Source organism: Macaca mulatta, chromosome X (assembly GCF_049350105.2).
Source record: "Macaca mulatta isolate MMU2019108-1 chromosome X, T2T-MMU8v2.0, whole genome shotgun sequence".
NCBI classification, from domain to species: Eukaryota; Metazoa; Chordata; class Mammalia; order Primates; family Cercopithecidae; genus Macaca; species Macaca mulatta.
The window spans coordinates 105,405,087-105,420,456 of record NC_133426.1 but is presented as its reverse complement, the minus strand read 5'-3'; positions in this window follow the sequence as shown (position 1 = coordinate 105,420,456).

The window sequence follows — 15,370 nt, the reverse complement described above, 5'->3', positions numbered from 1 at the left end:
GATTTACATTTTTGTTTCTGCAATTTTACAGATTTTACTAATTTTCCAAGTAAATATGAATAGATGTGTGCATTTCTATGTCATTAGAAATAAATATTTTATAAATAAAATAAGCTATATAATTCAATAATAATTTGTTATATTATCAAGTTTTATATGATTTTTAATAGTTCATTTAGAGCTTCCTTGCTGTAGCCCCAGTACCTAGCTCATTGTAGATGTTCCATAGTTGTTGTTAAAATAATATAAACTAATGCATTCACTTTATTTTAAAATATTAGCATAACATTCCACAGTTCAGTATAGATAGTGTAAAGAAATTGTTGTAGAATTATACTTTCATTGAAAAAGCAGGAGGCTGAATCATATGTTAATAAAAATAGGTATGACTTATAAGCTCTTAGTACATTCCTGACAATATTAGTGTTTAACACTACGATTAGTGATATTAGTACTTTCTGAAATAATTACTAATGTCATTAGCATTTATGAACGAGAAAAATGAAACCTTGAGAGGTCATTGGATCAAAACTATTCACTGGGCAGTGGCAGAGTTAGGTTTGGAACCCAGGTCTGTCGGACTCTAGAGGCACTGTGCTGCACTAACAGTGGTGGAAAGAACTAACCAGCTTCTGTCGGGCTGCCACAGAAAACTAACCTCTGCTGACAAACAGCACCATTTTAATTGAAATAAAACATCAAAAGAACTAATAAAAGAAAAAATCTACTTTTTATTAACAAGTAAGCACCATTTATTAAACAAAAGATATTTGAACAGTTTTTCTGGCAGGAAAATTAATATTGCTAATGCTACAGAAACAATCTCAAGCCCTGTCTCATTCACTAAATAATTAGCAATAGTTAAAAAGACTTTTAAAGGGCAAAAATGAAATCAGGTGAAAATTGAAAATGACTTTTTTTTTTTTTTGTAGAAAAAGCTTTCAACAACTGTGGATTTGGTCTAAGGGTATTTGCTAATTGTGCTGCTAATTCAACCATTACTATCACTAGCTTTTATTCTTATGTAGGATCAGGAACACCAAGCAAGCTGGAAATGATATTCTTTTCTGCATGTAAGCAAAGTCCTAAAGCCATTTCCTTAATCCATCTCCTCCTCATACTTCCAAAAGACATTTACCCTGTACTTGTTTTTAGGACTGCCAAATGGGATGTTATACTGATGCAATTGGATTGAAGTGATGGCAACTACAAGTTGATAGAGTGAAACAGTAATCTTTATCATCAAGATATTTGTAAGAGTGTTGTTTTAACTAATACTGCAGGTATTTTTTCAATATCTTCTACATCCACTCTCCCACATCAACTAAGGAATCAAATAAGTAATAAAGAAGAAAGAAGTAAATGCATATTTCAGTAGCAAGAGGCAACAGATATCTTCTTGCTGTTAGATATTCTTAGCTGGTAGTATTTGGGAGGGTATATTTGTTTTAACTTATTTGTTTTATTTTTTTCCTGAATCCATTAAAATAGTAATAAAAATATCTTCCATCTTTCTCTGTTCAACTGAGAAGCTCAAAGGATTTAAAAATTGAATTCATCCATACAACCTCTATAAAAGAAGAAAAATGAAAGATAAGAATCTATCATGTTAAAACAGAATTCATGCAATAATTAAGATGTACTTTCATGAATGACAGTTTCTATTTTAATATGACACAGCAAACTACACTATTTTAACTCTGACAGTGAATTGATTAATTAGAATTGTTTATTTAATACATAGGGCAGTTAAAATGTAACCATCTTGGTTGATTGCTGGATATCTGAGGGAGGAAATAACACTGATGTATCTGAATTCTTTAAACATAGAGTAGAAATGGATTACTGTCACTCCTTGCCTTAGCATGAATTTTTCCTATAAGCAGAGGCTGGCATTGAGACAAAGGCTTGTGGAGGTAGTTTATTCTCAGAGGGCAGGAACTAAGGGACAAAGAAAGAAAAACAGGGAAGGAGGGAGAGCCCATATAAAGTGATGCAGAGAAATAGAAATTTCTCTGCTCTGAATATAAGCTAACCCCTGTGCTCTGCTCCAGAAAGACTAACTCACTCTCTCTCAGTCCCTTCATTCAGTCAACACTTCTGAGACTAGGACTAAATGGCCTGAAATGGGCAACATCGCAAAGAAAAACAACTTAGGTGTGCTCTGCTACTTTTGTCTGTTTTCCCTTAACACCCTCACCATGCCCCATGTTCAGGGAAGCATTTCCTTTGTTTCCCCTTTTCAACTGCCTGAATAGAGTACCCATTACCTTGCAGTTTGAGTGCTGGAAAAATTTTTGAAAATTTGACAGTGTGAAGTTTCCTAACATTACATGGCAAGTGCTTGATCTTGAAGAGACCCTCCAAGGAGCCTTATGAAATGCATCTCAGAATCATCTAACAAAAAAGAGAAAGGGATAAACACTCATCCTTCATGAGTCAGGAGTTGGTGTACCAAGCATCAATTCTTTCATACAATTGGGTTGTGCAAGCTTAAGTGTGAACGAGTTTCAATGGGTACTTCATGCTTCAGCATCAGAGAAGCTCTGGAGTAGGAAGCACAAGATTCAAAGTGCTGACCCAAGGCAAGGCACTGTCAGGCTACACCTGTAAGAAACTGAGAGCACCTATTCATGTGTGAACTGGTCACTCTGGTAGGTGCTGGCATGACAGGTGGAGCTGAGAGGATTTGAAGTGATGCGCAAGAGGTGTCTGTCTTTGTATGACTTGTTGTGTTGGGTTTTCACCTTCCGATCTTTGTGGGAAGGGGCACCTGACCTTCATAAATTTTTTCCCACCACTATGTGGATCACTTTTTCTGACTTCACTTGAAGGACTTTTGTGAGCTTATTCAACCTGCCTCTCCTTCCAAATGGAAGATGGCTGTAGTAGTTGCTGTTAGCGGCCCACTCAGATCCCCTTTGCCATCCTCTCGTTGCTGTGATTACTGTCTACTAACTGCTCAGAGCAGCTCCCTTTTCTGAAGAATTATCTTAGGAAAGGAGTTTCCTCACCCAAGAAGATGTGCACCCCCTGCCACCAACTCAGATGGCATCCTGCAGCCAATGACGAACTGACCAACTGATTCCTAGCTCCCCTCAAGGCCAGACTTATTCTATGGTGAAATTCCTACAGTAGTGTTGTGGTAAACTGACACTTAAAACAAAAAGTCCTGATTTGTAATTGTTTGCTTTCCTACTCTCACTCTCTGTTCACTCAACACAGCACTTCTAACACCAGATGTGCAGGGAGTTTTCCCACACATCAGGCAGTTCTGCAGCAGATATTAACTAGGTGTCCTATAATCCAATTCAATTATGACACTATCGACCTGAAGGTAATGTCAGATACCATCAGTTAAGGACTCAGTGCCATAAGACTACTCCTCACCTAAGGTGCCAATCACAAGTCCTAGGTTGTTACCTGTACCTCTCACCAACTGGCTTTAAATTGGGGTTCCCATGACCCCCTTTGGAGGTTTGATTAATTTTTTAGAGTGGCTCACAGGGCTTAGATAAACACTTTATGTTTAATCATTTATTATAAGGATTGATACAACGAATACAGATGAACAGTCAAATAGAAGAGATGCATAGGTGAGGTATAGGAAAAGGGACTTAGTACTTCTATGCCCTCTCCAGGCATGCCACTCTCCAGGAACCTCCACATGTTCAGCTGTCTGGAATTTCCCAAACCCTGTCATTTTGGGCTTTATAGAGTCTTCATTACATAGGCATAATTGATTACATCATTGGCCACTGGGGATCAACTCAATTTTCAGCCCTCTTCCCTCCCTGAAAGTCAGGGAGTGAGGCTGAAGTTCTGACCCTCTAATCACATGGATGGTTCCCCTGGCAACGAGCTCCCACCTGAGGCTATCCAGGAGCCCACAAAAAGTTGCCTCATTAGAACAAAAGATGCTCTTATCACCCCAAAAGTTCCAAGGGATTTAGGAGCTCTGTGTCAGATGCTGCTATGACTCAGCACATTATAAAAGTCTTAGGAGCTCTGTGCCAGGACAGGATTGGGTGTGGAACAGACACCAAAAATATATATCTTATCATATCACAATATCACAGTAGTTTTTCTTGATTCCTGTGGTGTAAATTCTCCCATTAAGGCTCATGTCATTCTACGAGTCTGACACTACTAAACACAGAGTTGGGAAGAAATGTGCACAATCTACTCTTACAAGCCTGTACCAGAAGACTGCTCAATTCATACTCCAGAGCTTCCTGTGGGAGCAAGATAAAGCTAGGTTCCAACTGAAACCACATTATTTTTTCCCAGTAACTTTCCCTGCCCTAGCCTGATTCACTCATTTCCCTATAGACTTTTCCTGAGACGAAGAAGTCTGTAGTGCGTATATGTCAAACTGCTGAGATATAGCCACTGCTGTTCTCCATTGAAAGCCTCAATGAAGCACTTAATTCTTGCTACAGATTCTTCTTCTAGGAAACTCAATCTAAGACAATGACAAAGAGAATCAACTGCTGTTCTCATTTTTGTCTGTCCATCTATCGCACCTCTAGGAACATAGTGCTCTGTTAACCATCTCTGTAGAACTCTCTGGATCAGGTCCCCTGGCTACCACTCTAACCCTTCTTCTTGTTATAATTGTGCCCACCTTGCTTCTAATGACTAAGCACAACAACCTAGCTTCTATTATTTCATGATCCCATAATCCCCTATTGTTTTTAGGGGACTGAGTTCTGTAGTCACATTTCTTGCCATCAGCCCTTACCTCCAGAGGATGGCCACCACTGTACTTCTCAATGATGATAGCACCTGTCTCACCAACACATTGCTTATCACTTTTGTAAATGGACTGTCTTCCAGACCTTACTGGAGGAACATAGACACTGGTGCATTTTCTGGTCACACGTAATAAATCCATTCTATCATGCCCATTTCACTAAGCATTTTCATCCCTTCTTCCACTGTCTTCCATGGCAGCTCTGAAGTTTCTCCTCCATTTACTCTGGGCCAACACTTCATTCAAACTCCCAAGTGTCATCTTAGCAGCATATTAGCACTATCATCTAGGGACATTGCCAGGGTGTTTAAAATATGTATTGCAAAAGAGTGCATCCATATTGATAAATTCTCACTTATTTAACTATATGTTTTCTTACCCCAATCTCATTTGATCCATCACCTTCAGAAACCAGTCTCATACATACTATCTCAGATGCTGCTGGTACGTATTGGCTTGGTTCTTAATCTCTCTGGCCTAGTCCTTTTCCTATCTTACCATATCAAACACTTTCCCATCCAGGTTAAGTGTGACACGGCTCTAAGTATTGGTTTAGTGGCCAGGAGTGGAGCTGAGAATAAAATATGAGGAGGCACAGGTTTTCTTGCAAGAGAGGCATCTACATTATTTTCAAGCAAGGTGATAGTAGTAACCTTTAACAGGGAGAAGTAGATTGTAGATTATGTCTGCCAGCCCAGAGTATTCAGAAAAATCAGAGAATTCAAAATTTTTAAAAACATCTTTATTAAGATAGAATTCACATACCACACAATTTACCCATTTAAAGTGCAAAGCTCAGTTTTTTAGTATGCATAATCGCAGATTTGTGCAACCATCACCAAAGTCTAATTTTGAATATCTTTATCAATTATTAAAAAACTCACACCTTTTAGCTATCACCTCCCTATTTCCATGAATAAAGACTGGACAATATCATATGTGGTTTTGTGTGTGTCTGGCTTCTTCCACTTAGTATAATGTTTTCAAGGTTCATTTATGGGTTGTAGAATTCAAGGGTATCAACTAAATATCCCTATTCCACATTTCAGATCTTCTCTCCTTCTCAACTGGGGCCTTTTCCTTGGTGTAATAAAATTGACAGAAGTGGGAACATAATCCTTCTCTAGACCTGCACTGCCCTCATAATTAAGTCCTGGGCCTGATTCTCTGGTTGCAGAAAGTGAAAGTATTTTTAAATGTGTCCAAGGTCCTCTTACTTTCACACTTCACCTTAAATTGGTGATTAATCACCCTCAGCTTTTCATTGTTTCTCCAATGTATCTATATACTCAGCAATAGCCAGCCATTGTCCATTTCCCTTATCATTACTTATCATTACTATTTGTCCTGAACCTCTCAAACCCCTGAGATATAGCCACTGCCAGTGCGCTCCCTTCCACCCTAAGAATTTTAACAATTGCATTGCTATAACATACTGAAGGTTATTCATATTCCACCTACCATCAGTGACAGTGTTCTCATTTCCACACAGCTGATGAGTGATCCAACTCCAATATTCCATTTTAAAGATCCCTTCCTCAGAGCACACCTAGCACCAACCAATTTAGGTCAGGTTCTCTGTGAAACACACCATAAAATGGATATTTGCATACAAAAATTTATTGAGGGCTCTCTAAAACAATACCTATGAAGGAGTGAAAGAAGCACGATTGGGCAAAGAAATAATTTCAACTACAAAGAAGTAGCAACACAGGTCTCCTCTAATCCCACAGGGATCTCTGGAACTGAGATGATCCCTCAGACTTCTAAACTGACCAATCATTGGATGTGGGCTGCCTCGATGTAGAGGCATGAAGTTGGCCAAAGTAGCTGACTTCAGTGGAGGGCAATGCCCAGAAAGAGACTCAGTTATTTGTGCTTTCAGCAGAAAATACTCTCAGTAGCTAGGAAAATGAAGGCCCTCATCCCAAATGAAAGTTTGGGACGATACATTTTAGCATCCACTGCCAGGTGATAACCCAAAACTTGTCACTGCCAAAGACTGCCATGCCTCCAAAATCTCAGTTTCACCTTCCTATTTTTTCAACCATCATATTCTATTTTTGAAATCTCATGCCCTAAAATACTAGGGCTTCAATAATCTTTGAACTGAGTCTTTCCAATCCATTGATCCATCTATATTTGTTTTATTCTCCACTCCCTTGAATTCCTCTCCCCTTATCTATCTTAAATCCATGATTAATCAATATAATCACTGACTTGCATATAATATAGGGTAATATTCCCTGTCCCCTCTCATACCCTTATCCACTTTTGGCAAAGTATAACTCTACCTATACTCAACTGCTATGGACTGAATTGTGTTTCTTCCCAATTTCATATGTTAAAGCCCTAACCCCAATGTGACTGTATTTGGAGTTAAGTTCTTTGGAGTTAATTAAGGTTAAAATGAAGTCATAAAGGTAGGGCCGCAATTCAGTAAAACTGGTGGCCTTATAAGAAGAGAAAGAGAGAGAGAGAGAGAGAGAGAGAGAGAGAGAGAGAGAGAGAGATCTCACTCAGAGGAAAGGCCATGTGAGGTCAGAGTGGCTATCTACAAGCCAGGAAGGGAGCCCTCACCAAAACCAAATCCTGCCAAACCTTGATCTGGGTCTTCCAGCCTCCAGGACTGTGAAAAAAATAAATTTCTGCTGTTTAAGATGACTGGTCTGTGGTATTTCATTATGGCAGTCTGAGCAGACTAATACCTCAATTCTCTGTTTATTGTGTGTCTGCACTTTTGCAGTTGAATTTGGCTAAAGAAACATACCCAATCACACTAAATAGCTCACTTTAAATTCATGGTCATAAATATAAAGTATACATTTAATAATACCTGGAAATCATACTAATATTTGCAGATGATTTAATTGTCCCATTCTCTTAGATGAGTGTTTCATGTTTGTCTTACCCCTCAACTCCCAAACTTCATTCTTCATTATCATGAGAGCTAATAGTTTTGCTTCTTCATCTTTGAGAAAGTTGAAGCAATCAGAAAAAGATTTCCACGGATCCCAACAAAACCATACCTACCCACCTAGCAATATCTACAACTACATTCTTTATCTTCCTACTTGCTACCTCAGATAAAATATTCATGTTGCTATCTAAAGCTCATCCTTCCTTTTGTGTAGCAGATCCTATCCCATCTCCATTACTCAAGGGCATCTTTCCAACAGTTCTCTTTTACATCATTAATTGTTTCCTCTCTCCTAGATTATCCCATCAGTAAACACACGTGTCATTATTTCTCCCATCATTAAAACAACAACAGCAAAAAATTTTAGTCCTCATTTCCCCCGCTAATTAATGGTTCATTTATTTGCTCTCCTTTTCAGTAAAACTATTTGAAGAGTTCTTTATACACTGCTGTTTCCAATTTCTCTCCTCCAATTCTCTTAAACCCTGCTACTCCACTGAAACTGCTATTTCAAGGTCACCAATGACTTCCATGTCATTAATTTCAGTACTGAATTCCCAGTCTTCAGTTTACTTAATACAACACAGCAGTTCTCAAGCTGTGGTGATTTTACTCACCAGGTATCATTTAACAATGTCTGGAGACACCTCTGGTTGACAAAAATTGGCAGGGAGGCAAATCCTACTTGGAGATGCAAACCCTACTGGCATCTAGAAAGCAGAGTCCAGAGATGCTGCTAAAACTCCTTCAATGCATACATAGAACAGCACCTCCTCCATCCAACCACCAAACAAAGAATTATCTAGCCCAAAGTGTTAATAATGCTAAGGCTGAGATGCCCTAACCCACATCATCTGGTCCACTTAATAGATTTTCTTCGGTTGGTTTTCAGGATACCACACTTTCCTGATTTCCCTCCTACCTGACTGGGTACTCTTCAGTAACTGTTGTTAATTCATCCTCTTCTCCTTAACCTCCTAATGTTGGAGTCTCCGAAACTTGGTTTTTACTTTTTCCTTCTCTATCTATACTCACTCCTTAGGTGGACTCCTCTGTTCTCATGGATTTAAATGCCATCTCTATGTTGTTAACTTCCAAAGCTGAACTTTTGTCAGTCTTTTCTTCAGATTACTGTACTGGTTTCTGTACAGACTTCTATGCTGATTTCCATACAACTGCCTACTCAAACCTCCACTTGGAACCTAATAGGCATTTCAAAACATAATAATGTCTAAAATGAAACTTCCTACCTTCCTCAGCAAATCTGCTCCTTGCAGTCTTCTCTCTCTTAGAAAATGAAAACTCCATTCTTCTAGTGGCTTGGGCCCTGTAACATGGAGTTATCCCCGACTTCTCTTTTTCTCTCATACCTCACACCCAATCTCTCATCTGATCTATCTTTACAATATATTCAAGATCTGACAACTTCTTGCTATCTCTCCTTTTGCTTCCCTGTTCGAAGCCATCATCACCTCTCACTTGAGTAACTGAAATATCATCCTAACCTGTTTCTCTGATTCTACTCTTTTGTCTACTGCAGGCTATTCTTATACAGAAGCAAAAATGATCTTTTAAAAGACCTCTGCCCAAAACCCTCTAATGGCTCTCCATTTGGCTTAGTATAAAAATCAAAGTCCTTATGATGACTTACAAGGTCTTATATAAACTTGCCACTCTTTACCTCTCTAACCTTACCACCTGCCACTCTCTCCCTCAGTCACCCTTCTCCAGCTGCACTGATCTCCTGCTATTCATAAACTCTATCCAGCATACTTCTACATTATGGCCTTCATAATGCAGTGTTCTCATTAGATGACCATCTTCTTGCTACCCAATTCCCTTCAAGTCTTTGATCAAATATCACTTTTTCAATGAAGTCTATTCAAATCACTCTATTTGCAATTAATATCCACGGTATATGTAGCTCTTATTGCACCCTATTTTTCTTTTTCCCAGTGTTATTATCATCTTCAAACATACTATATAATTTACATATTACTTATTGTCTATTATCTTCTCCCTTCTTCCTACCACAGAACAGGGATTATTGTCTGTTTTGCTTTCTGACTTATTTCAAGTGCCTAAAAGAATGTCTAGTATGTATCATATAGCCCCAAAATATCTGTTGAATGAGTGAATTTTGACTAGAAGATTTGGTGCCAGCTTCTATCACTATCTTTACAATACATTAATATTTAGGGGCAGTGGGAAAATTACTTTGAGGTTTTTTTTTTTCTATGTCTTTCACAAGAATTGTGATGAAAAGTTCAAAAAGTCTGTATTTTAAGCCATAATGCAGCTTTCTCTTATACATGATAATTCCAGGCACTTCGCTGTTCTTCAATTTGTATATATCTTCATTCTTCTTTGTTCACTGTTGCTGCTTTGACATTTTATAGAAGCATGAAAATTTTATATTTATTTTGCGGCTTATCATACAGAGAACCCTAATTGAGTTCTGTGTTAGACCATTTTCATACTAATATAAAGAACTATTGAATACTGGGTAATTTATGAAGAAAAGAGGCTTCATTAACTCACAGTTCTGTAGGCTGTACAGGAAGCATGGCTGGGAGGCCTCAGGAAACTTACAATCATGGCGAAAGGAAAAGGGGAAGCAAGCACATCTTTACCATGGCAGAACAGGAGAAAGAGAGAGAGAGAGTGAGAGAGAGAGAGAGAGAGAGAGAGAAGGGGGGCGTGCCACACACTTTTAAACCATCAGATCTCATAAGAACTCAGTCACTATCTTGAGAACAGCAAGGGGAAATCCGCCTCCATGATCCAATCACCTCCCACAGGCCCCTCCTCCAATTTGACATGAAATTCGGGCAGTGACACAAATCCAAACCATATCAAGTTCATTTGCATATCTAATTAGTTTTGAAGCAGCACGTTGGCACTCTTCCTACTACACCTCTCCCACCCTCATCCTTTACCACATTTTTTTTAGAGAAGAAAATGGCTTTCTATACCAAATGTTTCTTTTCAATATGCTTCCCTTTTCCTTTCTTAATCAGAATATAGAAAATCCTTTGGTTGTTCTCTTACAGTGAGAACAAAAGAAAATCTTGGAAAGCACATTCCTTGACTCTAGGTACTGAGAAATTCCCATGGATAGTCTCATTCGCATCTTGGGAGAAGCAGTTGAATCCATTCACTTTTCTGTATCCTCTCTTCTGAATGCTTATTTTGCGTCAAACACTAGCGATAATTCATTCAGTTACCTAGCAAACTCAGCATTTTATTTTCAAACTGACTCATTTCCAGATACTTTTGTAGGTGCCAACTCTCTTGTGTACTTTTAGGCTTTTTTCTTTCAAAGATTTAAATAAAAACTCAGTGCCACATAGTAAATTTTAAACAAAGATACACAATCATTTCTTCAAAATGAGTAAGCCAACTAGGTCTGTAAACCTAAGAATTGAAAAACTAAATGACTTATTGAGCCCTTATGATAAAGCCAAGCATAGAGTAAGTATCCTACTCTTGGAATAGTAGCGCAGGTCTCATAGACCTATGTGCGAAGAACATTTGTACTTTCTGCCACCCTATCCTTTGAAGCTGCAAATCTCTTTCCTGACGAGTTGATTATGTTCATTTTTATGTTTACCTTTCTTTGTGCTGGGAAATTATTAAAATCAAATGCATTCTGGAGATGTAGGTTTTGTATTATGTTGAGCTCTGAATTTGAGTAATTTATGATGTGATGTAAGTTTTCTATGTATTGTCAGAAAGCAGTGTAGAGTTTGTGTTCTAAATTTCTTCTTAACTGTCTTGATACACATGGAAGCCATATGCAAACATTATGTATTTGCAATGTTGTGACTAAGATCTGCAATTCACCAGGCCTGGGCCAGTGTTAGTTTATTGTAGTAGTACTACTCTTGTTTAGTACATTAGTTGGTACTGAGTGATTCTGTTGGTGCCTGACAACTGATACTTTCTCTCCCTCTCAATCCTCCAACCTGAATCCAGATGACTTGGGTTTAGAATTGGCAGTTGAAAACAAGTATATTCATATACATATGTATTTTGCTGATAATAATTAAAAATTTAGCTCGATATCCAGTCGCTTATATATGTGGGTGGGAAAGAAAACAGAAAAATAGTCAAGGAAACTGGAGGATCACTGAGACTTGATGACACATTAAATGTAGGTGGTAGTCACTTGTAGAAAACTAGACAGGCAGTGCCTCCTGAGTCACTGGGCTAACTATTAAGATGCATCATGTTTACAAACAAATAGTGGGATAAGGACACACTCACAATTCATTTCTCCCACTGCAATATAAACAGGATAGAACAAATTTTAATTGTTCCATTTCTGGCCTCCATCTGTATATTTAATGGTCAATTTTCTGGCATTTTGTTAACACCTAACTTGCAGCCTCATTATAAGGTGGCTTTGATTAAGAGAATTCCTGAATACTTAAAACTGAAAGGGAGTTTAGAAATTATTTTGTCCATTGCTCTGATTTATACCAACAGAAAACTGAGGTCCAGGGACTTGAGGAAGTTTTCCAATCCATCCATAAATTTGGAGACAGACTAAAATCTAGAGTTCCTGAACCACCACTACTGTTTTCTTCTATAACACGTTGCCTAACCCAGAAATTGTTGACAATTATGTCTTCTTTTTCAGACACTCTAAATACTTTATCAGCTACCCTCGTGTATAATTGAGCTATGATATTCAATCACTTGCAAGATCACTTTAAAATATCACCACAATGTTATAGAATTGGCTATAATTATGAGTGGGGTTTGCTGATATTTTCCAAACATGGGGCAACTTCTTGTATGAAACAGTAACCGTAGAACCATTTTCTCCATTGCTAAGATTTATTACACATTAATCTGAGAATTCAAAAGGCTATTAAAATAACAGTGCTTGATGGTAAGGAATTTGTATGTGTTTTTCATAAGCGGTCTGCATAAATATCTGCTATACACTGCTAAAGAAACATTCACAAGACTTCTCATAGGTGAAATCAACTGACCTTACTAGCTTGAAGGCTCCATCAGGGAGCACACCAAAGTGCAAAGAGTACCACACTGTTGTACTACATTACCCAGATAGCTGACTTGCTTGTTACCAATTAGAGCAACAGCCCTGACTTTCTGTAATGTACTCTCCATATTCTTCTTCTACATTACAATTAATACTTGCAAGGAAGTGAGATGAAGATGAGAAAAATACCAGTACATCACATTTTATCAGCTTTCAATTTTTGTTTGTCATTGACGGCTTTGTCTCTCCCATGCCTCACAGCTTGCCAGGACTGCATTTGCAATAATGCTTGTAGTCGCTTCTTTCTATAGTTTTTTGATTGATTGACAAGCTGTAGAGCAGCATATTTTTCTGCTCTACCATTTTCCCAGTGGGCGGTACTGCACAATAGTGATGAAGAACTGTAATGGCACTGCATCAAAAGTCACTAAAATATAAATATGACATGAACTTCTTCATTGCATGAAGCTGAATCCCTTTATCCATTTACTTACATCACTTTTATATGTAGCAGTGATAGAAAATGTTAACCCTCTGCTTTCCAAACCTACTCAAATAGAATTTGACTCTAAATGCTCTTTGGAGACACACACTTTAACATAAGTGTATTCTAGGACTTAGAGCGCAGCCACTTTTTATATTTGTGCAGTCTCCTTTGTGCACTTCCTATCAGAGAAGATTTAAAGCAGATGGAAATTATTCAATGTAGTTATGAATTGAAAGCTCATAAGCTAGCTGCTCTTCAAAGTGCTGGGAACACCTGGGCCATCAAAATTGCTGAAGTAGACAATGGCATTTATACTGAGATTACAGCATCATCTTATTCTAAATGGTATTTTTGTCTTTAGAGTGCAACAAAGATGCCAGCTCTTCTCAGTGTTTAATTGGCTTTCTCCCTTAACTTTAATTAAACTCACCCTAAGCCTGCAAAACCCCAAGGCTGGCTGCTTAAGGGTGTGAAGCCCAGTGTTTCCAGCTTTGAATATAGTGTGATAAAGAAGATAAAGAATCAATTGTACTGTTTGATTAACTGAGTATGCGACAATTTTCCATTTTTAGACAGTTACACAATCAACAGCCTTCTAAAAATTGCTCTACTGTGGATGAAAAGAAATCATTTTTGTAAGTCTCCAACAGAATTTTAGAAAATATTTAACCTGCAACGCTGTCACGCATATGTTCACTGCTCGGCAATGTACCATTTATATTATATTCAATTATAAAGCCTTATTATTTACTCTTATGAAATTATCTTGGTATCATTTACATCATTTAAAGAAAATCTCAGCTTTGGCATTTGTTTCATTCAGTGGTGTGACAAAGATCAAGGTCTTAAGCATTCTGGACATAATCCAAATCCCACCTGCTTACTCAGTCCTTTATTGGAAGGTCATTTGAATTGAATTGACTGAGTCAGTTGCACCTGAACAGGGAGCGAGTCTTCTGTCTTTTCTGGGATGAGTCAGCACTCAGTTTTAATATTGTACCTATACCTAGGGATTGGACAATAGAAACACGAATAGAAGCACATATCCTTATAGCAGGTATCAAAGTTATATGGCGCTGGAGGCCGTCTCCACCAGGAAACACAAATTAAATATTAAGTCAGAAAAAGAGAACAGAATAGGAACCTATCTAAAGTGATTCCACATTACCTACATACAAGTGATTGAAACTCTAAAATGGCATTTCAGAAACACAGATTTCCTATCTCCATGTTTTGCTTTTTTTTTTTTTAAATAAAAGGGCTACCATTTCTTTAGGACTTAATATGTGCCAGGCACTCTCCTGAACACTTTACACATATTAGCTACTTTAATCTTTATATTAACCCCATAAAGTAAAAAATACTATTATCTCTACCATTTTGGCACAGAAACTGAGACACAAAGAAGTAAAGTAATATGCCTTAGGTAACATAGGTAGGAAATATAGGTCCTGAAGGAAAACCCTTGCAGTCTGATGCCACAGCCCCTGTTTTTAACCACTGTGTTAGTGAGACGAATTAGCAGCTAAACAAATCTTAGTATACTGACTTACAGTGAAGGGCAAAAGATTGCCGTTAGGCTTAATGACCCTGAAGATTCAAAAGCTATTCTAGGAACATGATTAGTAATGTTTTAATAGCCCAATTAGAATTCAAGTAAATGTCCCCAGAAGCCTTATAGGCTGATGACTGTTAGTACTCTCATTATGAACGGTTCTCCCAAGAACATGACTGGGAAGAGACACCACTGAATCTAAACTGAAGACTAGGTTCATCTTGCCAAAAATAAATTTCAATAATTTATTCATTTAGCAACTATTTATTTCGCTGCTCACTATGTGTCAGGTAGTGAGCTGAGCAATATGATTTGCATTCCTCTCATCTGAAAGGAAAACGTCAACCACTAGATGTTATGGAAAGTTGAAACACTGAATCAGAACACAAGAACAAAGGAGTACAATTGTGAGTATTAGAGGCTGGAAAGGGTAGGAGAGAGGGAAGGATAGGAAGTAATTGGCTAATTGACACAGATTACAGCTAGATAGGAGGAATGAGTTCTGATGTTCTGCAGCACTGTAGGGTGAATATGGTTAACTATTATTTATTGCGTATGTTCCAAAAGCTAAAAGAGAGGGCTTTGAATTTTCCCAACACAAAGAAATAATAAATGCTTGAGGTGATGTGTATGCTAAT